The following is a 23,630-nucleotide window of genomic DNA, read 5'->3' as shown; positions in this document are numbered from 1 at the left end:
TGGGGAACAGCCTAGGTAGTTGGTCTAATGGACCAAGTTGTTATCCTACTGTCAGCAGCCTTCATAAAATACAATAACTGCTTTTCTAAGGAGGTGCATGAATGCTATTACACATGCTGAGATCCTTGGCTGAAAAGCACAAAACTTGTCCAGCATACACTTTACATGCTGCTTGTTTCATATGCTACAACTGCATTCTTTTAGTGTCATGAAGGCAGAAGGGCAACTTGGCACCCTCAAAATAGAATGAAAAAGTCACTGTCAACTGTTCAATCCCATCCTCACATGCTTGGTCCCCTCCACTGCCTATGTTACTAATTGAACCTGAGTCATCTGTGGTGTAGTAAGTACTTTCCACATCTAAGCCATGGGACCAGTCTTGTAAGAGAATAGCTTAGATTTGTACTGGATATACTGTCTACATAGCATTGGTCATTGCTGCACATGGGAAGCTGAAATCTTAAGAAAGACATAGTTTGTGTTGATGCAATAAAATTGTTGTGAGGTTAAAGTTATGCATGAAATGCTGCATGTATCCTAGGTAATATATTCTGTAGCTCATCCATTGTGAAGCTGATAATGGAAAACACCTGATTGTGAAGCCTTGTTAAAAGGAAGGGCTGAATGCACAGCAAAGTAGGATATTTGATTCTTGTGAAGAGGGATTAATGCCTTGAGTAAGAACTCTAGGTAATTTTTTCATGGATGGAACCTGAAGAAGGATTTTGTGCAGAAGTACAGAACAGGGTGGAATTTAAGTCAATGAATTTAACAAAGTGATTAGAAGAATTTGACCTGCACCTGGATAGAAACCTTGCAAGCTGGAATACTGGACTTTCTGAACTGTGAGTTATTTACTAAACTGTATCTGAGTGGACTAAGCAGTGAGTTATTGACCTATATAATTGTATTTTTTGAAAATAAGGAACTTTCATATTTTACCACTGAGTCAAGATCAAATAAACTGCTGCTATGTGTTGCTATCTATCTACAAATATTTATTTCTAGTTAAGTATGATGAGAAATGGCAGTGGCTTGAAGATGCTTATACAAGTTGCTATATATACTTGTAGTGAGGTACAGGCACGAGGGCTTATAAATTAAGATGATTTGCAAGTTGCATCCATGTTCTAGGCTTTACCAGAATGATAGGGGGAGATAGAGAGATACAGAGATAGAGAGAGAGAGAGAGAGAGAGAGTAACAGCCCTTTGACAAATGGCAGGCATCTCATTACTGTTGTACCCATTTAGAGATATTATTACATGCATTATAGGTAGGAATCGATAAATAAAAAGAAAGTACTGTGTTTCAAATTACCTGGTCATTCCTCCATTCAGTTATGCTGATTTCAACACAGTATTTACTTTAGTAGATTTTGTTCAGCTAAAAGTAGATGCAGAATATTTGGGATCATCATATTATAACTGATGCAGTTTATGTCAAAGAAAACATGCATGTGTTCCTTAATCTGACTGGCGTTTCATAAAAAAGTGTTTTCCTAGTATACTGTGTGATAACACATTAAATTATGTAAAGGAATGTATAATTTTGTTCTGTGTGAGCACATTGCTGCAGTGAAGGGGCCTTTCATTTTTGGCAATCCCCACCCCTTCCATATTATTGTGTGATGTTTAATCCCCTCACAAACACACACACACGCACACACACACACACACACACACACACACACACACACACACACACACACACACACACACACACGCACACAGGGATTGCAGGGGTATTCCTTCCTTTAAATGTATCACTTTTATTGACTTCTTAATACTTTTTCTGAATCTGTATTTTCACATTTTAAAATGCTTTTATGATCATTTAAGACTGATAGAGCAGCTACTAATACAAAATATGCTGATCTAGTAACATGAGCCAATAAATAAAACACATTTTTCATAATCTGATTCTGGTATAAACATGATGAGACATAAATCTATGAATCCATCTGCATGAGTTTATGGTAGATTAGGTGGATAAAAGAAGAAGAGTGTTTCCTTTATTTATTTACATCTTTCCCTGTTTCCTTACATTATCTAATGTTTCATATCCATAACATATATCTTGTCATTTCTCTGCATTTTTTTTTGACATTAACATTTTATCTTCACACATAAAATTCCATTTTTCATTATTTAAAATGAAAATTCAACAGAAATCAGACTTTTAAAGCCAACAACATCAACAGTTCTTTAAAATGGTTTTATCTATCCTCCCATCCTTTCTTTCACAACCAAATATTTATTTTGTCTAGTGCATATTCATCATTTCTATTTTTGTTATACAATAATATGCTACCTTTTATTTTCTATAGCCTTCAGATTACTATAAAAAATATTCTATTTTTAATTTCACATTTTTGTTTTCACCTATTTTGCATATAGTGTCATATCAACTGTTATATTTGAAATCCTTTCCATTCATATTCTTTTTGAAACTTCTCCAAAACTGTTGATGATTTACATTCTAAATTGCTTTTTCCTTGTTACACTCACCAAATGTTCTTTTTACAATTCCTTATATTTCATATACTTACATTTAACTTATAACTTCTTCAACAAAAATCTCCACAATAAATCACTTGCTTCATAGACGATCTCAAATATTTTCATTCTATTCTTTATAAAATGTTTTAAATCTTCTTTAGCATTAATTGCAAGGATATATATTATAGTACTTATCTATGATATTTTTATACCATAATTTTCTGTTTTCATCACAGTCATTAATTTTCACCTTCCGTTGTTTTATTTTCTTACTCATTTTCCCTCTATTTCTTTTTGTTTACTCCCCTTTGCTCACCTTCATATTTCCATACATCTTCAAAGCTTGCATATAGCAATTTTACCATGCAACTATTTTTGTCTCTCTCTGTTATCTTCTTTATTGCCAAGAAAAATACATAGCTGCAAAGTATACCATAAGATATTTTAGACTTAAACCACTTTCTCTTTTTATTTATATCCCTCTTGTATTCACTGGATTCAATCTTAATACATACATACACACACGCACACACACACACACACACACACATGCACACACACACACACACACACACACACACACACACACACACACACATATATATATATATATATATATATATATAGAACATCTCTGTTTCTACATTTTAGCTTGAAATATATGCAAATCCCAAAATGTGCTAGTTTTCCTAGCATGTACATGTTTATCACATACACTTTTTTTATTAAAATATAGACTAAAATTTCTCCGTCATGATGGCATTTTTTTAATTTCTATCAGTATTATTTTTCACTCTATTACATTTTCATATTTTCCAAATTTCACTCTATATTTTATTCCAAGTATAGTATATTTTATTTGTTTTCTTAGTTTCACCAAGCTCTTTGCTTTTTTTGCCTTATTTTACTGTAACCTAACTTCCTCTAATAATTCCACCATTTGTACTGCAACATCACTTATCATTGTCTTATTTTTAGCCACAATTACTAAAATCATTGCATATGCCACACAAATTGGTATTATAACTCATTTACACATTTCCCATTTTGTTTATTTCATTTCACACATACAAGTTTGAATGACTGCATTCATTACCAGTACAATCAGGCACATATGTAATAGGCATCTTTGCATTACAATCTGGCATGTACTTAATGGAAATCTTTGTTTAATTCATCTCCTAATTTTTATATTTCCTGTCATCTATCCATTTTCTACCACATTCACTCATGATATTTCATAGCATGTTATTATAACTTCAATTTTTTGTATATTCTGTATGTCTCAAAAATCTTTAACATCATGTTATGACTAACCTTTTCAAAAGCATTTACTACATCACGTCACTAGCCTTAATTCTTTACTTTCCTGCAAAACCATATTGCAACTTCTTTTATTATTGTGAACATTTCCTTCACCTCCCTCCTTTTTCAGCCCAAAAGCCCCCTGCTCCTATATTTTCATCCAAAACCTCCATCCTTTGTTATATATTTTTATACGAATTTACAATCTGCATTTCTCAATGTTATCTGTCTACAATTTTTTATATCTTTTCTTTCATCACTTTTTCATGTAAGCATATTTACTCTACAAGAAATCCCTTTGGTTGTTATTCCTTTCTTTTGCCATTTATTTAATGATGTATAGAATATTCATTTTGAATTTTCATTCATCTCTTTGTTATATTCATAATCTAATGTATTTATTTGTGGTGTTGATTCTTCGTTTTCCTTTTTATAATGTTTCTTCATTCCCTTCATAGAGGTCTACTTTTCCAGAGAATACATAATATTTTCAGATTTCTTTACAATCCATACTTCTTGTACTATTACCATTTCATGCACACTGCCACAAACATTCCAACAATTCCCATTATCACTGTCTCTGTTTGTATCTAATATTCCTTTCTTCATCAAACAGTGCAACCATTTTTCCTTCTCGTATTTTATCTCTGTTCCTCAAAATGGTGAAACTTCTTTTGTTTAAAAAAAATATTTTGTCTAAAGAATGAATGATTTCTATCTCACATTCTATTTCTTTCATATCTGTTGAATGCACTGCATGATATATTTCATTTCTGAAAGTCCTCTTTTATAAGTCCATTCTTTACTTTTCCTATTTCAACCCTCCATATATTATAACTTCTCTTATTGTTTTATTATCCTCAGTTATTTTTCCACTTTCTTTCTCAAATTGCAGATAAAATCTCCCAGCATAATAACTAACATTTGGGTCTATGGTTAATCATTGAAGAAAACATCCATTGAATGGCATTTAATCAAATGCCACTAATCAAAACGGCTATTCATCGTATAGGTTTTACATATGACTTCAAAAGTGTAGATTGTATAAAATAAATTACAGAATGCCTTTTATATGTTAATAAATAACATTATTATCCCTTTATAAATGTGCAGTCCCAGAGTTGGTATATAATTAGCGAAGGGTGTGAGTGTGCAGCCCCCGACAATAGGACTATCTGGTAAAGACCAGACACTGGGCATGTGGGGGTGCCCCAATGTGTTCCATGCACTATATTTAAAATACCACTGTACATACAGAGTTTCAATTAAATGAACTGTGGCACTCCCAGGAGACACATAATCACTGCCATTGTTTTTTTTTAATTGTACACAGAATCATTTGATATGCTAACAAGTTCCTGTGTTTGGCATGGTAGGTAGATAAGTACTACAGAAATCAGTTCATTGCAATAAAGTGACTGCATACACAACCCGTTAAACATTAGTGCATACACAGACACATGAAAATGTGTATGTCACCCTAAAACAGAAGGTGTTTAACAGCCAGTACAACATTCCAACTCAAGTACAGAGGAAAAGTTGCTGTGCCATGCAAGCATGGACAGCTGCTCCATTAGATTTACCACAAAGTTTTTGCAAGGGGGCTTTGAGGGCTATGACCCTTATCCCCCCACAGCTTTATAAGTACTAACTCCAAAATCACACAATGTGTTGGTATGGGACCCCATCAACCATCATCTGCATAAGCAATCCGGTGCCATATTGCATGTTATTACAATCATCATACTGAGTGATACACAAAAAACAGAAGATACTCAAAAAGATTAAGAGAGAAATTCGAGGAAAGAAAAATACTTGCACAAGAAAACTGTCAGAAGCTTAAAATAAAAACCTGTGTTCATTAATACAGCAGATTTATGGAAAACATTATAAAGGCCAAGAAACCTTGGGCTATTTGGAAAAAGAAGTGAGTAAAGAAGTGAGAAAATATATAGAACACAATCTGAAGATTTTTGAAAGGTATAAAAAAGAAACATGGCCATAGGGAAAAAAGAGAGATCTGATATGGTGCAATATTTATGCAAAGGAAAAAGCCAAATTAATCAATACAAAAGAGCAGCTCCAAAGATATTTGAAGAGAAATTCAGGCAAAGGCAGCCAGCTATAGAAAATTTCACAATACAAAAAATAAGATTACAAAGAGGGGAATGCAGAACAAAAGATTAGTAAAGTAGAAGTTAAAAAAATCGAAGCTGAAGTTATTGGAATACTTGCGACATGAAGGATTTAGTGCAGAAAGTCTAACACAGGTTATAGCACAGCATGATATAACGAGTCCCCCAAGTAAGCAGAAACAGAAGGCACAGGAGATGTCTTTTAAGAAATATGGATTTAGGCTATAGTAGGTACTATCTGTATGCAGACCCAGAACAGAACCCAGCCAGGTTAACAATAGGAAAAACAGTGCTTCTACTTAAGAGCAAACCTGCAAGCTATTTTAAAAACTATAGACCAATAACTTGCCTTTCAATGACCTATAAACTCTACATTGGAATTGATGCCAACAGATTTTAGTCATTTAGAAGAAAACTCAATCATGGCAATATAACAAAAGGTAATAAAAGAAAGTCACATGGAACAAAGGATCATTTGTTTTTAAATAAAGTCATAATGGAGAACTGTAAAAAGGGAAAGAATCTAAGTATGGCATGGACAGCCTACAAAAAAGCATCTGACAGTATCCCACATTCATGGATAAAAGAGTGCTTAAAAATTTATAAGATGCACCCTAATCTCATCGATTACATTACAGTGACCATGAAACAGTAGCAAACTCCTTTGCAGTTAAGCCATGATAAAGGATGAACTATTATTCAAGGATAAAAATCCAAAGGAGGATATTTCAAGGTAACTATTTGTCACCAATGCTCTTTTCTCTTGCCCATAACCCATTAAGCTGTCTACTCAACAGATTAGGTCATGGCTACAAATTGGTTCCTAGAAAACAACAAAGTGAAAGACTTATCTTCTTTTTATGGACAATTTTAAACTGCATAATTCATCAGATGAGGAACTGAAAGCACAACTGCAAGATGTCAAAACTTTTTCAGATGATATAAGAATGTAATTTGGTCTTGATAAATGTGCAAAAGCAACCTTTAAAGCAGGAAAGCTGCAGTACCAAGAAAACATCAGTTTGGAACAGGAATGCAATGTAAATAAACTTGAGCAAGACAGAGTGTATACATATTTGGGAACTGATAAAGGATAAACAATAAAACATAAACAAAACTGAATAAAACTTAGTAAGGAATATTTAGAAGATTTAAATTAATACTGAAAACAGCTTTGGCATATAGGAACAAAGTCCAAGCTATAAACCAATTTTCCTCTTCCTGTCCTAATGTACAGTTTTAGAGTGATTGACTGTACCCAAAAGGTGTTGGATAGGTTGGAAAGGAAAACAAGAAGGATGCTTCATGCTCGTCAAATGCTTTATAAAAATTAGTGCATACCGAGACTATATATCCCTCATTGTATGGGCCTCCTTAAAATTGATTACATGTATAGATCTGCAGTTGTTGGACTGAATACGTATCTGTTGACCTCACAAGACCCAAAGTTAGTGAAAATTTTAAAATATGAGCATAATAAGTCCAAGATGATTTCCCTGCTTAGTTTAGCAGAAGCATATAGACATCATGCAGGAATGGAAATCATACCAGAAGTAGGTAAAACTCAGGCAGCAACTGAATGTGCCAAAAAAACAAAAGAAAGAATACAAGGTGAAGGATCAGATGAGAAGGCAAGAAATGTGGAACATGGATAAATATAATTGCAAGTAAAAACCAGAAATATAGGTGTGGACCTCTTGGGTTTTCGATCCTGAGTGATGCCTGCCCAGAAGGAAGGAATAACCAATTTTACAAAGCCTTTCACTCTTGATCCTAAACGGTGAACAGATTTCCATGTGTAGTCGGTGGTGGAGCTAGCTCTAAAAAGAGCTGTTTTAGCCCTGTGGGCAGCTGGAGCTCTATATAGAGCTGTTACAGATCTCAATGAGCTCTGAGAAGAGCTGTTTTGTGTTTAGAATGCCCTTTCGGGCAGATACGGTAGTTCTAAAAAGAACTGTTTTGTTTGGTTCACCGAAGCTGTGTCTGTGCCTCCGGCTGGTCTTACTGAAGCTGATACAGATTTCTGTGAGCTCTGAGAAGGGCCAATTTGTGTTTTGAATGCCCGTTTGGGTGTTGGTAGCTCTAATAAGAACTTTTTTGTTTTATTCTTCAATGTATCTCCAGTTGCTGTTACCAGAGCTTTTACAGATCTCTGTGAGCTCTGAGAAGAGCTGTTTGGTGTACTGTGAGCTCTGAGAAGAGCTGTTTGGTGTAAGGTGCAGATCCACGTGAGCTCTGAAAAGAGCTGTTTTGTGTATGGACACAATGGGCTCTGGGAAGTGCTGCTGTTGTGTCCTTTGGTCTTCCATGGTGGTGTCGATCTCCGTTGTCCTTCTTCTTGAACAGATCTTCAGTTCTTTTGCTATGTGTGAGTCCTAAAAAGGACTATTTGTGCGCTCCCCAAGCACTGGTCAGAATGACCTGAGAGCTGTTACTGTGCTGCTTTCATGCTACTGTGGAGGGGGCATGGTTAAGAGATGTCCAATGAGAAGTGACTAGTTGGGGGTGTAGCCCTAGTAGGCCTACAAGGTGAAGACGGAATATTTAGAAGATTTAAATTAATACTGAAAACAGCTTTGGCATATAGGAACAAAGTCCAAGCTATAAACCAATTTTCCTCTTCCTGTCCTAATGTACAGTTTTAGAGTGATTGACTGTACCCAAAAGGTGTTGGATAGGTTGGAAAGGAAAACAAGAAGGATGCTTCATGCTCGTCAAATGCTTTATAAAAATTAGTGCATACCGAGACTATATATCCCTCATTGTATGGGCCTCCTTAAAATTGATTACATGTATAGATCTGCAGTTGTTGGACTGAATACGTATCTGTTGACCTCACAAGACCCAAAGTTAGTGAAAATTTTAAAATATGAGCATAATAAGTCCAAGATGATTTCCCTGCTTAGTTTAGCAGAAGCATATAGACATCATGCAGGAATGGAAATCATACCAGAAGTAGGTAAAACTCAGGCAGCAACTGAATGTGCCAAAAAAACAAAAGAAAGAATACAAGGTGAAGGATCAGATGAGAAGGCAAGAAATGTGGAACATGGATAAATATAATTGCAAGTAAAAACCAGAAATATAGGTGTGGACCTCTTGGGTTTTCGATCCTGAGTGATGCCTGCCCAGAAGGAAGGAATAACCAATTTTACAAAGCCTTTCACTCTTGATCCTAAACGGTGAACAGATTTCCATGTGTAGTCGGTGGTGGAGCTAGCTCTAAAAAGAGCTGTTTTAGCCCTGTGGGCAGCTGGAGCTCTATATAGAGCTGTTACAGATCTCAATGAGCTCTGAGAAGAGCTGTTTTGTGTTTAGAATGCCCTTCGGCAGATACGGTAGTTCTAAAAGAACTGTTTTGTTTGGTTCACGAGCTGTGTGTGTGCCTGGGGCTGGTCTTACTGAAGCTGATACAGATTTCTGTGAGCTCTGAGAAGGGCCAATTTGTGTTTTGAATGCCCGTTTGGGTGTTGGTAGCTCTAATAAGAACTTTTTTGTTTTATTCTTCAATGTATCTCCAGTTGCTGTTACCAGAGCTTTTACAGATCTCTGTGAGCTCTGAGAAGAGCTGTTTGGTGTACTGTGAGCTCTGAGAAGAGCTGTTTGGTGTAAGGTGCAGATCCACGTGAGCTCTGAAAAGAGCTGTTTTGTGTATGGACACAATGGGCTCTGGGAAGTGCTGCTGTTGTGTCCTTTGGTCTTCCATGGTGGTGTCGATCTCCGTTGTCCTTCTTCTTGAACAGATCTTCAGTTCTTTTGCTATGTGTGAGTCCTAAAAAGGACTATTTGTGCGCTCCCCAAGCACTGGTCAGAATGACCTGAGAGCTGTTACTGTGCTGCTTTCATGCTACTGTGGAGGGGGCATGGTTAAGAGATGTCCAATGAGAAGTGACTAGTTGGGGGTGTAGCCCTAGTAGGCCTACAAGGTGAAGACGGACCTGGTTGGCTCAACTTTTAATTATTTTTAATTTAAAAGGTAAAATTTCAATGTCAAACTACAGTTAACTTTTTACTACCTAATGTACGCTCTCCCTGATGAAGGAGCGGCAGACAGGCTACCTTCCTATCTGCCCCAAAGCGCCGGACATCTCAGAATCTTTCTCAGAACCAAGCTTGCTTCCAATGTTTTACAGATGGTAATGGCAAGTCTAAATTTAGAACTAAAGTCAGTAACCCCAGAGTTTTACTGTTCACTTTTAATTTTAAATTTAAATTTAATTTTAAATTTAATTTTAATTTTTATTATTTTTTGGTTACATTTAAATTTAAGTTTTAGTACAGTTCTTTCAAACATAGGTATAATCGTGACAAAGCAAAAGGCTCCAATGCATTGCTAGAGGTTAGGAATGGCACATATGAACAAGTAGCTGTTTAATAAAAAGGAACTAAATAAGAGGAATGGGATGCTTCCAACCAGGTCCGTCTTCACCTTGTAGGCCTACTACGGCCACACCCCCAACTAGTCACTTCTCATTGGACATCTCGCAACCATGCCCCCTCCACAGTAGCATAAAAGCAGCACAGCAACAGCTCTCAGGTCATTCTGATCAGTGCTTGGGGAGCGCACAAATAGTCCTTTTTAGGACTCACACATAGCAAAAGAACCAAAGCGCTGTTCAAGAAGAAGGACAACGGAGATCAACACCACCGCGGAACACCGAAGGACACAACAGCAGCTATTCCCAGAGCCCATTGTGTCCATACACAAAACAGCTCTTTTCAGAGCTCACGTGGATCTGCACCTTACACCAAACAGCTCTTCTCAGAGCTCACAGTACACCAAACAGCTCTTCTCACAGCTCACAGAGATCTGTAAAAGCTCTGGTAAGAGCAACCGGAGACACATTGAAGAATAAAACAAAAATGTTCTTATTAGAGCTACCACCAACACCCAAACGGGCATTCAAAACACAAACTGGCCCTTCTCAGAGCTCACAGAAATCTGTATCAGCTTCGGTAAGACCAGCCAGAGGCACAGACACAGCTTCGGTGAACCAAACAAAACAGTTCTTTTTAGAACTACTGCATCTGCCCGAAAGGGCATTCTAAACACAAAACAGCTCTTCTCAGAGCTCATTGAGATCTTTAACAGCTCTATATAGAGCTATAGAGCTCCAGCTGCCCACAGGGCTAAAACAGTTATTTTTAGAGTTAGCTCCACCACCGACTACACGTGGAAATCTGTTCACCGTTTAGGATCAAGAGTGAAAGGCTTTGTAAAATAGTTGCAAGTAAAGAAAACTTTTGGAAAAACTTCATGTTGTGCTTCTCATTGCAGATCCTTATTAGTGACCTATGTCTAACTGTTTGCCTTCATTAGTAGTGATAAATGAGTGCAATACCTTTTTAGTTGCTAATGTATTTTCAGATATATGAGTAGAAGCCTACATTTGACCTATTAGACTCTCAATAATTGCTTTTAATTGAAACAAACTATTACCCAAAGTGATTTATTTTCAGTTCATTGCTACTTTGAAATTGTTAATTTTTGCTTACTGCTACTAGGAGATACCATGTTTTTATTCTACTAAAGTACAATTTCTCTCTCAACTTTCTCTCCTGTTCTCCAGCTTTTGCCCTGAATTATCCCTTGTGATTATGCCTGGGTGGACACCTAGACCTAACTAAATCTAATACAAGCTCAGCCAATTGCTTAAAACAATTATAACAAACTCTGCTTCCTCATCCCCTTTTGGAAATTGAACCAAGCTTCTAACAGAAGAATCCAAGGAAGTATGTGTATCTGCTGCTAAGCCTTGTACTGCTATAGTTTTTAAGCCCTGCTAGGTGTTTCAGTACACTCCCTGCCAGGATATCCAGCAGCCTAAACCCCTCTTATTTTTATATCTCCGCTCTTCCCCCTCATCTAGTTCCTTGATTTACTCTTGCTCCCTTCAGTCCAACCCAATCCAGGGATTGCCCTGGTGGGCTAAGGTGCACTTCAGCATTTGTCCACCAGATGGCATCCTCTCCCCACTAATACTGACTTCAGTTCACAGACTTCTTGTACTGTCCTTAGCTCTAGCTTTTCTTTCTCTCTCTCTCTCTCTTAAAATATTATAGCCCATTCTAACCTACTATATTCAGGTCCCCTCTACTTACCCTTCTGCAATTCAATACTCCACTGATAGGTTCTCGATCCTCTCCTGCCCTCCTTGGTTTTACCTGCTCCGTTCGCCCTGCGGGCTCACTCCGCTCCCCTAACCTGCCCCCAAATTCCACCCGCCCCCAGCACCTCTACCCTTATTACCCCATAACCACACCCACTACTTACCAGACCAATCGGTCTCCAGTACTCTGGAAACACCCATTCCTTTTCCCGCCCAAATTAACCCTCATTCATCTCTCCTAGATTATCCCACCTAGCCAATTAGATTCCATTATTACCTCAACACCAAGTCCCAAACCACACCCCCACCAATCCTTACACAACTCTCCACTCTTTCACCACTATTTAGATACTTACCAGATCCCTTACATATAAACCTCTCTCACTTCTACATCTAATTCAACAATAACACAATCACATCTAAGTAGTCCCATTTCATCATGCTTTCAAAACCCTCATTCATCTCCTTTTTACTATTTCTACTTCTTAACTTAACCTATCTTTACTACCTCACCCAGCCCAGTAATTTCTACCACTCACAATCCTTCCATGTAACTAACCATCTTACCTCTTCTCTCCCATACTCACACACCCCAATTTCTCCCCACCTATTTCCTATAAAAAACCTTCTACTTTTTCCATATAAACTTATCACCACACATGAACATTCTACCCCCATAGTAACTAGCAAATCCTTCAAAATCATAATAGAACCTAATCTATTCTCTAAACTGTCCAATTATCTCTCTAACCCAATCCTATACTTAATTAACAGTCTATTATCAGGTGATATCCATCCTAACCCAGGAACCCCCACCTCAACCATTACAGACAAGTCCATATTACTTACTTCTTTAAACTCCCAAAGTATAGTTAACAAAATCCCAAACCTCCATGCCTGGCTCAGACATAATAAACCTGACATCCTATCCATCTCAGAAACATGGTTAAAACCCCATATAAAAGACTCTGAAATAATCCCACCAAACTATTCTATCATTAGAAAAGACAGGTCCCACAAAAAAGGGGGAGGAGTAGCTCTCCTATATTCATCCTCCTTGTCAGTTACTCCCTATAACAAACATACTCCTCAATTTAATAATGCTGAACTACTCTTAACACTACTTCAAGTTAACAAACACAAGCACATATATATAGCTTCCCTCTACATCCCCCCAGGGGATAATATTTCCACACTCGAAGACATCCTCTCCTGGCTCTCCAATAATATTAGCAATGAAACAATTATCCTAGGAGACATGAATATTAATTGGGCCTCCATTCAGTCTCCTACAAACCCACTTAACATCAACCTCTACAATTTTTCACAGCTAATCAACTCTATAACACGCCCCTCAAAAAACCTCTCTAGCAGCAGTATTCTGGATTGGATTTTAGTCTCTCATCCCCATTATTTCTCTGACATTGGTACTCTTCCCGACCCTCTTAGTGACCACATACCCATCTTCATGCATCGACTCCCCTTACTCCTACATCGCACCCATAATTATATTACTGTCCGTAACCAAAAAAAATTTAACCTATCAACCTTTTCTAACTCTCTAAAAGCAATAAACTGGAACTGTCTAAAAACACTACCTCTAGATAACGCAGTTGCCCACTTCAACTCAACATTCTTAAAGCTGCGAGACTTCCATGCTCCCTTAAGGACAAAGAAAATAAAAATTAAAACTTCCCCTTGCTTTCCAAAAATACACTAGCAACCATGAGTCACAGAGATAAAGTCTGGCCACAGTACCAGAAAAACAGGATCCCCCTCATCCATAATGAATATAAAACACTTAGAAATAAAGTAAAAAAGCTCATCATCTCTGATCAACAAAATTACTTCACCATACTCCAAAACAATAACAAAACAAATCCTCAGAAATTCTGGAAAGGTATCTCTACTCTACTTAACCCCAGCAAACCAGACACCCCCACCCCAGACCCTAATGCCCCTGATACAGACTTAGCTACCCAATTTAACTCTTTTTCATTGAATCTATTTTCAAATTAACCTCTTCATTCTCTAACAACACCACATTCTCCAATTCACCCCCATCCTCCCCTACCAACACTTCACCCTGCACTGCTACCACTCCCTCACTCTCATCCACTAGCTCTCTACCCTCCACCTCTTCTCCTACTCTCATTTCCTCCTCATCTTCTTCACCCCCTAACACCCTCCCTCCACTCTCCCCACTATTCTCATTAAAACCTATACCCACTTCCACTATAAAAAACTCCTTCTGAAACTGAAGCCATGCACTAATGCTCCAGATAACATTCCTTCTTACTTTCTTAGCATAGCTGCTGAAGCAATTGCCTACCCCATTAGCATTCTTATCAACCGCTCTATCCAAGAAAGCATAGTTCCCCAAATCTGGAAAAAGGCCTTTATCATACCTTTACATAAAGGTGGCAACAATAACAATGTTACTAATTTCCGCCAAATCGCTATCTTGTCTCCCATCACTAAACTCCTAAAAAAGTGTATCCAACTTCAACTCCTACCTCATCTCTTAGATAATCACCTACTAACTCCCACACAACATGGATTCAGACCAAGTCACAGCACTATGACAGCCCTCCTTTCCTTCCTTGAAACTGTTAACAAAGCCCGGGACTCCGGTCTTATTGTTTCCACCCTACTACCTGACCTCTCTAAGGCCTTTGATACTATCTCACATAGCCTGCTTTTAACTAAACTCTCAAAACTTAACCTATCTCCTTCTTCTTTGAACTGGTTCTCCAGCTATTTATCCAACAGATATCAAGCAGTAAAATGGAAAAAGGCCACCTCCTCATTCCTAAATACCCCAACCGGAGTTCCCCAAGGCTCCATATTGGGTCCCCTCCTCTTTAACATATTTATAAATGATTTCCGCAACTCTATCCCTTTCTCAAGCATCATCCAATATGCAGATGATTCAACTATAATCTGCTCTGCCACATCTGTCCCTACACTCCTAAAGCTTACTCAAGATGCTTTTTCAACCACTGAGCAATGGATGAAAAGAAATCACCTAGCACTCAATGCCTCTAAAACCAAATTAATGGTTTTCACCACTTTTAAAGTCACCTCTTTCGATATAAACAAATTCTCTATTACCAGTCAAAATAACACACCTCTGGAACTGGTGTCAGAGACCAAATTACTTGGGGTCCAAATTGATAACCAACTCAAATTCAACTCCCATTTACAACTAAATATGAAAAAAAACCCCATCAAAAACTAGGTATGCTCTATCGGCAAAATCACTACCTTACACCTGCCACTAAAATCACTCTCTCTACTTCCTTTCTTATCCCCTCCCTTCTCTATGGAGCTCCACTTCTAACTAATCTACAGTCCTCTCTGAAAACACAACTTTCTTCTTGCTACAACAAAATCGCCAAGTTCACTACCAGCCATAAGTCCTCCACCCACCACTGTTCCTCTCTCCAACAACTAAAATGGCTAGAACTACCCAAGCATCTCACCTATACTCAACTAACTCTTGCACACAAGCTCATTTTCAACCCCTCCCTCTGTCCCTCCCTGTCTTCTGCTTTTAAAATGCACCTACCTGATAGAGTATTAAGGTCTAACAACAAAAATCTATTAGAAATGTACAAACCAATTCGTCCCCCAGGCAAAAATCTTCTATCGTATGGTCTAGCACGCCTCTGGAACTCCCTACCACCATCTATTCGTATCACATCAAACCATTGTATTTTCAAAAAATCCCTTCATTCACATCTAGTATCCCACTGGGAATGCTCTTGCTCCCACCCCACATAACTAACACTGGCATTGTCCATCTCCCTTTTCTTCTCCTGATTACACCTGCAATTTCCTTTTATCATTTCTCCTAACTCATACATTCTTCTTATTATTATTGTATCTGCAAGAATACACTAAGCTGTACCTCTTAAGTGTATGATTCCTGATATGTAATTGACTTCTCATTATTTACTTTGCTACATTCCTTCTTAGTCTGTATCATCGGTAAGTTTCATCACTAGTTTGTATTATTTGTAATGTTTGCTGTATTATTTGTAATTTTTTGCTTGAATCTTTTACATTTGTATAACTATCATATAACCTACTGTAACATCGACTGTTTGGAGCTTTTCTCCCCAGGACTCCATTGAAAACGGGTTCATTTTGGCCCAATGGACTATCCTGGTAAACCAACTGCAAATAAATAAATAAATAAATGTTGATCAGGATCAAATGCAGGAATGGTTAAGGAGAGGTGAATTTAAACCAAAAGATGAAAGGTTAATGTTGGCAACAGAAGATAGTGGGCTACAAAAACATTGGTTTACAAAGTCCATTGAACACGTAGAAGAAACAGACAAGTGTAGGTTTTATAAAACAGAACTGGAAACACTCGGACATCATGTTAATGATTGTGATATGCTAATGGTAGTACTGTATACCGAAAGGCATAATAATGTGGCAAGACGTTTGCACTGGGGATTGTGCATACATTATAATATCGAAGTAGCTGAAAAACACTGGAAACATGAGGTGCAAAGCATTATAGAAAATTATGCAGTTTAGATCACATGGGATCAACCATTAACAATAGTTCAAAAGAAAGATTTGAGAAAACCAGATATAGTAGTCCATTTAAAGAAGACAAAAGTAGCATTGATCATTGAAATTGCTACACCCAGTGATTATAGTAGCTTACATACAGAGAGACACAAAGTCATAAACTACTAGGATTTGCAGGCAGAAACAAGGACAATGTGGAAAAAGGATACACAGACAGTTCCACTAGCAGTAGGAGCTACTGGTCTTATAAAGAAGAATTTACAGTTGTACTTAGATATGTTGCCGATACATGTGACTGCATACAAATTGCAGAAGGAGTCATTACTGGACACATTGCGGGTACTGTGAAGAGCACTTCCGGGTAACATCAAAGATTAAAACAATATTAATTTCATGAACCTTAATCATACTTTGATTTAGGAATGGGTTCCATTCCTGTCATGGTATTAGAAAACCAAAAGACATGGAGAAATTAAAAAAAAGTGAGCCATAAGCAGGCTTCATTGTCTAATTTGACATTGTCTGCAATTGCAATCATACATGTGCCCCCATGTAAGAAATTGCACTACCTTCTATGATCAGATATGACTCCATCAAATGGGTACATGCTTACTTGTTACTCCTGAAAAAGCACTCGATCACTTGTGTATTCAACCTTGTAAGTATATATGAAGACCTATGTATACACAAACACATGTACCACACACACACACGCACACACGCACACACGCACACACACGCACACACGCACACACACACACACACACACACACACGCACGCACACACACACGCACACACGCACACACGCACACACACACACACACACACACACACACACAAAGGGCTGCAAGCAAATGCATACATTTATATATGCAAATGTATGCACACAGACACTCGCATATTTCCCGGATTCTGCAAGCCTTGCACAGCATGCAGGATTAGGGCAGGAGCTCCAGCAGGCAATATGTCTGCCGTGCGATCCAGGAATAACCTGTAGGGGCGTGCATGAGTGATCCTGCACTAGTCCTGCATGGACTCAGCCCCTGTATGCAAATTACTCCATTTGCAGGAGAAATCCATGCAAATGAGGTGAATTTGCGATCCAGGAAGCTGGAAACTGTGAGCCACCACATGTACTGTAGTGGGATTTGTCACCTTGTCTAGTACTGCCTACTTTGTTGACACCAGTATTTGTTATGGATTTCATGCTGCCCATATAAGTGTCCACTATCTGCTGCCATCCCATTCAGCAACCCGATTTCCTTGCATGCTCACATCCATACCATAGATACAGCTAACAGAACATACTACTTCATTCAGCAATTGATAGGAAGAGTGACTTACCTTGTGGCTGTGCCAGTATTGAGGATGGTGCTGGAGGGCTGACTATGTCAGATGCACATAGTACACTCCCTATACATGGTAAAGCACAGGTAGTGTCATGTTTGGCATCCCTTTTACTGTATGTGCAAGTCAGACAGAGGTGTCATTCCCTGGGTTCCTACCATGTCAGTGTATGTGCTATGCGTTGCCTCTTTGCCAAAGCCTGGGCATGCCTCCTTCTGCCTACATGGGCAGGCTCAGGTTGTTCCTTTTCTGAGTCACTCTGTGCCTGTGCTGGCCTTGGCAATGGTGGGGGGCTGTGTGGCCCTGCCACGTGCTGTTCCTGCTGCAGCTGTTTCCACAGGATCATATTGTGTAGCATGGCACATACAATGAAAATATGTGTGCATGTAGCTAGAGAGGACTGCAAGGATCCACCGTATATGTCCAAGCACTGGAACTGTGACTTGAGCATCCCAAACACATGCTCTATTATGATTCTGGTTTGTGCGTGTGCCTCATTATAGAGTTCTTGTTCGGGTGTGTGTGCATGTCTGATGGGTGTCATCAGTCATGGTTCCAGTGTGTAACCAGCATCCCCCACTATGTGGCCATATGGGATGTCCCCAGTGGCAAATCTTTGGTAAAGCTGTGTCATATAGGCGAAACAAAGAAAACTCTTCAAACTACTAAAACTCAAAAAAAAAAAAAAAAAAAAGTCCGGTAGAAGAAAAAGGAAGCTGCAAGCCGTAGAAGCATTAAGCTGCTTTTTTTAATACACACACTTTTTGTCCCGGCACAGTCCAGACTTTTTCAGACACAAAAACACAATAAATGTAAAAGCGCACACTAAAATACTCATGTAGGAACAGCACATGACTAGTTGTGCCCTATCTTAGCTGTGCTTGACTAATTAGGCAATTAAATGATTAAATAATTAAATACCATAAGAAACCGCACCCTTCATTCGTATTACTTACTGCTGAAATACAGAATGTCACTGAACATCCTATCACTGTCAACTCTAAGAATACGTATACAAAAATATACAAAGATAACCATATTGACAGTGAGATATAGTCACCAGTAAATCATAAGGAGCAAATGATAAACAAAGACATTAAAAGTACCATAAAATCAGGTTAAAAGCAAATGAAACATATATTCCAATAGCTCAACTGAATAAAACTCATTCAAGGTGTATACAGCGCCTTGAGAACTGCGCCGTTCAAATGTTATCAAAAGAAACTTACATTTAGCCTGGATGATGTACCTAAATTCCTTACGTTTAAAACATTTAGAGAAGTTTTATAGTAAATGTTACTCACTAGACATTAGTGAAAGACCACTTAAACAGAACTTATCCTTACTTTATCACCACACGCTACATCTTTCTACTATACAAAACATTCAGTGCTGACCCAGATGCACTACAATCCACAACGAAGGGTCCAGCTAGGAAAAACAGATACAATTAGTTTATACTAAAATCCAACTAGAGTGGATTCATCAAAATTCCACCTATGAGTCTTATGGCCTAGTCTAAAGACAAAAAACTGTCAAAGGGTAAATTATTTATTTATGTATGAACACAGATCATATACTGTGTTCGCCGATTCAAGTGGAATCAAGACGGCCCAAACCATCCCTTCTGGTATACATAGGGTAGTTTAATAAAGACATTCAAAATCCAGAGTCTTAGCACTTGTAAATGGGATAACCGGACAAGGGAAATATAAAGGAAAACATCTATGGAGTGCAAAAATTATGAATATTAAATTGGATAAATGAATTGAAATAAATAATAACATTCGTCAATGGGATGCATAATGGTCCCCCCTATATTAGGTTCAAAAGGTGAATCTACCATGTTGAACACTGAAGTCCTTAGAAAATATTTTACAAATCCTTCCTAGATATACATAACAACTTCACTCAGACACATAGAACAGGACTATTCAGGGGGATATATATAACCTCAAGTAACTACAATCAACATGCACATCAAATGTAGACTTAGGGATAGGTGTCTCAGAATAATTGTTAGAAAGTGAGTGATAAGCAACGCATATTGTACCTCGATACCAATGGAACAGTCCAAGCAGGGGACTTAAAACAAAACAAACTAAGTCCCCCTAAAGATGGAAGGCAAGCGGTCCATCAACAAAAATAAACACTTGGACTGACAACCAGACACTCACATAACTAACACAATTACTCCCTGGCCCTTGTGTTACTAAAACTAAACATATTTACACACTAATTTGGACATTAACTGAAGAAATAAAATGACTTTTTGGCTCAAATATTATTATAGGTATTAGAAACAGATGTTATAGCATAATCAGACCTTGGAGTACTTAATGCAGATCAGATGTAAGCTTAACGGTAAAAAGGGAGAAGGGGGTCCTTAATTAATAACTAGACATACTTGGACCCTAAATTCATCACTCACATAAATACCTACATTATTCATAGACTCATATACTGTGAAAGGTCCCTTATAATCGGGGAAACCTACCAAAATTACAATAATATATATATATATATAAAACAATGAATAAATCTAGGTTGAAGATTTAGTATTTAAAGTGTTTAGTGTGGAAGAATTTTTATTCAGACTGAAGAAGTCTTTGCATGACAAAAGTGCTTACTGAATAAGGTGCTGCTTATCTTGGTGAATAAAGGATGCTGTGAGAATTTTATTCTTTGTTGTTTGATTTCATTGTTTTGTTGCTGAATTCTCCATTTTATTACAATTTTGTTGGGACTGGAGTTATGAGCAGCCAGCTGGATAGCAGTTTTCTGGTTTTGCCATCGGGTTTTATGCTCCATGATACATCTAATGGTACTTTTGTGTCAGATAAAGAAGGAAATGTAAGTAACACCAGGATGGCTGGAAGCAGTCCAGCCATTAATAAGAACAATTCAAACTGCTCGCAACCTGCTTTCTGTGTGATGAGGGATGAGCTATTAAGCGGTTGCTTTGCTGCTCCTGCTAACCCCTTTACGGACAATGTGCAAGCTGTTGGTAGTAATAGGCAATTCAATTTAAATCTCACTGATCATTTTATATCTTTAGAAAAAGCTTTGGTGAAACTTAAAAGATTACAGTGGGGTGTGTTGTTTTTTGAAAGCAGTATTTCAGCTCAAAGAGTGCCGAAGGGTTTGAGGATTAATAAAATGCCAGCAGGAAATGACTTGCCAAATGAGCTCATTGATAAATGGGTTAAACTTAATCAAAGGACTGGTATCGAGTATATGGTTATGCTGGTGGATTGTTATAAGCAGAAAATTCATGAGTTAGATGATAAAATAAAGGAGGAGTATTTTTTGCTTAAAAAGGATTCCACCAAAGAGAACTTTGATACCAACATTTGTCTTATTCAAGACAAAATAAGGAAAATGTGATACGCAAGAAAAGAAAATTGAAAAAGTATGAAAGGGATCGCTATGAATACGAGCAAGGTACTGCATATACCTTTAATTTTTCTATCAGTGATGACAAAACGGTTGTGAGCGTGCCAGAACAAGGAAGTCATGTTCCGACAAACACGTCTGATGCTCTTAGGTCTGAGAAGTCTGTTAATGAGTGGCAAGAACAGGGTGAAGTGGTGTCCATTATGCAAGTTGCTTCTAATACAAGAGATATAGACAAGTCAACTACTGGTTTTGCTTCTGGTTCCACTAGCAATATAGGTCCTTTTCAAGGGATAAATGTTTATCAGGACACAGGCACGGGCAAGCGCTCATGGGCTCAAGTAACATTGAAGAAGAATATGCAGAATAGAAAAGGAAAATGTTTCAAAACAATGCCGGGTGGAAGAAAAGGAGAAGCAACCAGTAGTAATACAATGTACATTTTCTGAATGTGACTTTAAAATTGTCAATCTTTCACATAGACTGTTGTTTTTTTTATGATATTTTTGTCCTTAGTAAAGGCTGGACTTTTGTGCCTGCATCTAGAGTGCATATTTGTGAAACCATAAACAATTTGAAAGACTTTGTGAGAAGGTTGAATTTAAAATGTTTGTTTAATAAAGATGAAAATGTTCGAAGTATTATGCAGCCTAATGTTTATTGTAGACCTAGTTGTTTTAACCCCCCACTGAGGCCGGAATTAGAGGCCTTCCAGAATGTAATGGAGGTACAAATTAGAAAACTGCTGTTGAACAAACCTGTTAACAAATTTTTCAATTTATCATATGAAGAATGTGTTGCCTTGAATAGTTTAAGCAATGACGATAGCATTGTATTATTGAAAGCAGATAAGGGTAATGCAATAGTGATGTCTGATAAAATTGCTTATAAAAATGTTAAGGCTGAACTATTGCAAGATGCACATTATTTTAAAGAGGTAACACTGGACTTCATTAAGAAGTGTTACAGTTTTATTGATGCAACAGTGGAAGAATGGTTATGTGAAAATAGGATTAGCCAAAAAGAAACAATTTTTTTTTTCGCAAAAGACAATCCTATAATCAGTAAAATATTTGGCTTGCGTGAAATACATACATTTTTGGAAATCCACCATTTAAGCTGATTGTTGGCAGTGGGGGGTGTAAAACAGAGGCAATGGTGATATATATTGACAAAAAGTTGCAGGAAATAGTGAAAACAGGAGAAGCATATATTAGGGACACTTTTGCTTTTGTAAAAAATATTAAAACAATAAAAGTAGAGGACAGAGACATATTGGTGACTATGGATGTAAATTCATTGTACACCACTATACCTAATAATATAGGGGTAGCATTTGTAAGATTGGAGCTGATAGAATCAAATCATTATAGTAAAGATGAAATATCTATTATTTTAGAAATTTTGGATATAATATTATCTTATAATTTTTTTGAATTTAATGGTAATTTTTACCAGCAAATTAATGGGGTAGGGATGGGAGCCGCTATGACTCCCATCTATGCCAATCTGTTCATGACCAAATGGGAAAAATTGTACATTAAAGCAAGTACATATTATAGTCAGGTATTGTTTTATGGTCGATTTATTGATGACATTTTTTTTATCTGGAGAGGTGACTTGAAGGAACGTTTATGTTTTTTTTGAAGAAATTAATAATGCATGTGAGTATTTGAAATTCACTTGGAATTATAGTTATAATAGTATCTGTTTTTTGGATGTTGAGGTATATAAACAGGATAAAACGTTTTTTACCAAGATATACAAAAAAGTGTTCGAAGTAATACTTAAGTTTTAGTCGCATGCATCCAAGTTATATCAAAAATAATATTGTGGCAGGACAGTTAAAAAGGGTCAGTGATTTAGCTCATTATGATAAGAGGTATGAAGAAGAGAGTAGAATGTTATGAAAGAAGTTTTTAGTTAGGGATTATCCAAAAGAACTGTTAGAAACTGAAATTAAAAAAGTACGATCAATTAGAAACAATAGGGGGTTGTTTGGTACAACAAATAATATGGGTACTATTCAGAAGTCTAAAAAGAAGACAATGAAGTAAAAGACTATTGATCAGGAATGGTTTTACCATACTCTATAGATTGTGGGCAGATAAAAAAAAATAGTTTAAAAATAACTGGAAAATTATAGCTAGTTTTCCAGACATAAGGGATGTAGTTGGAGATAAGCCCATTTTGGTTAACAAAAAGGGAAAGAGTTTGAAAAATGTTTGTCAAGATAAGGTTAAATATTTACATGCTCATAGGTTCATAGGTTCATAGGTTCATAC

Source organism: Protopterus annectens, chromosome 5.part0 (assembly GCF_019279795.1).
Source record: "Protopterus annectens isolate FY-2018-M chromosome 5.part0, PAN1.0, whole genome shotgun sequence".
Classification (NCBI taxonomy): Eukaryota; Metazoa; Chordata; order Ceratodontiformes; family Protopteridae; genus Protopterus; species Protopterus annectens.
The sequence above is the reverse complement of the archived record's forward strand: the minus strand, read 5'-3'. Positions refer to the sequence as shown.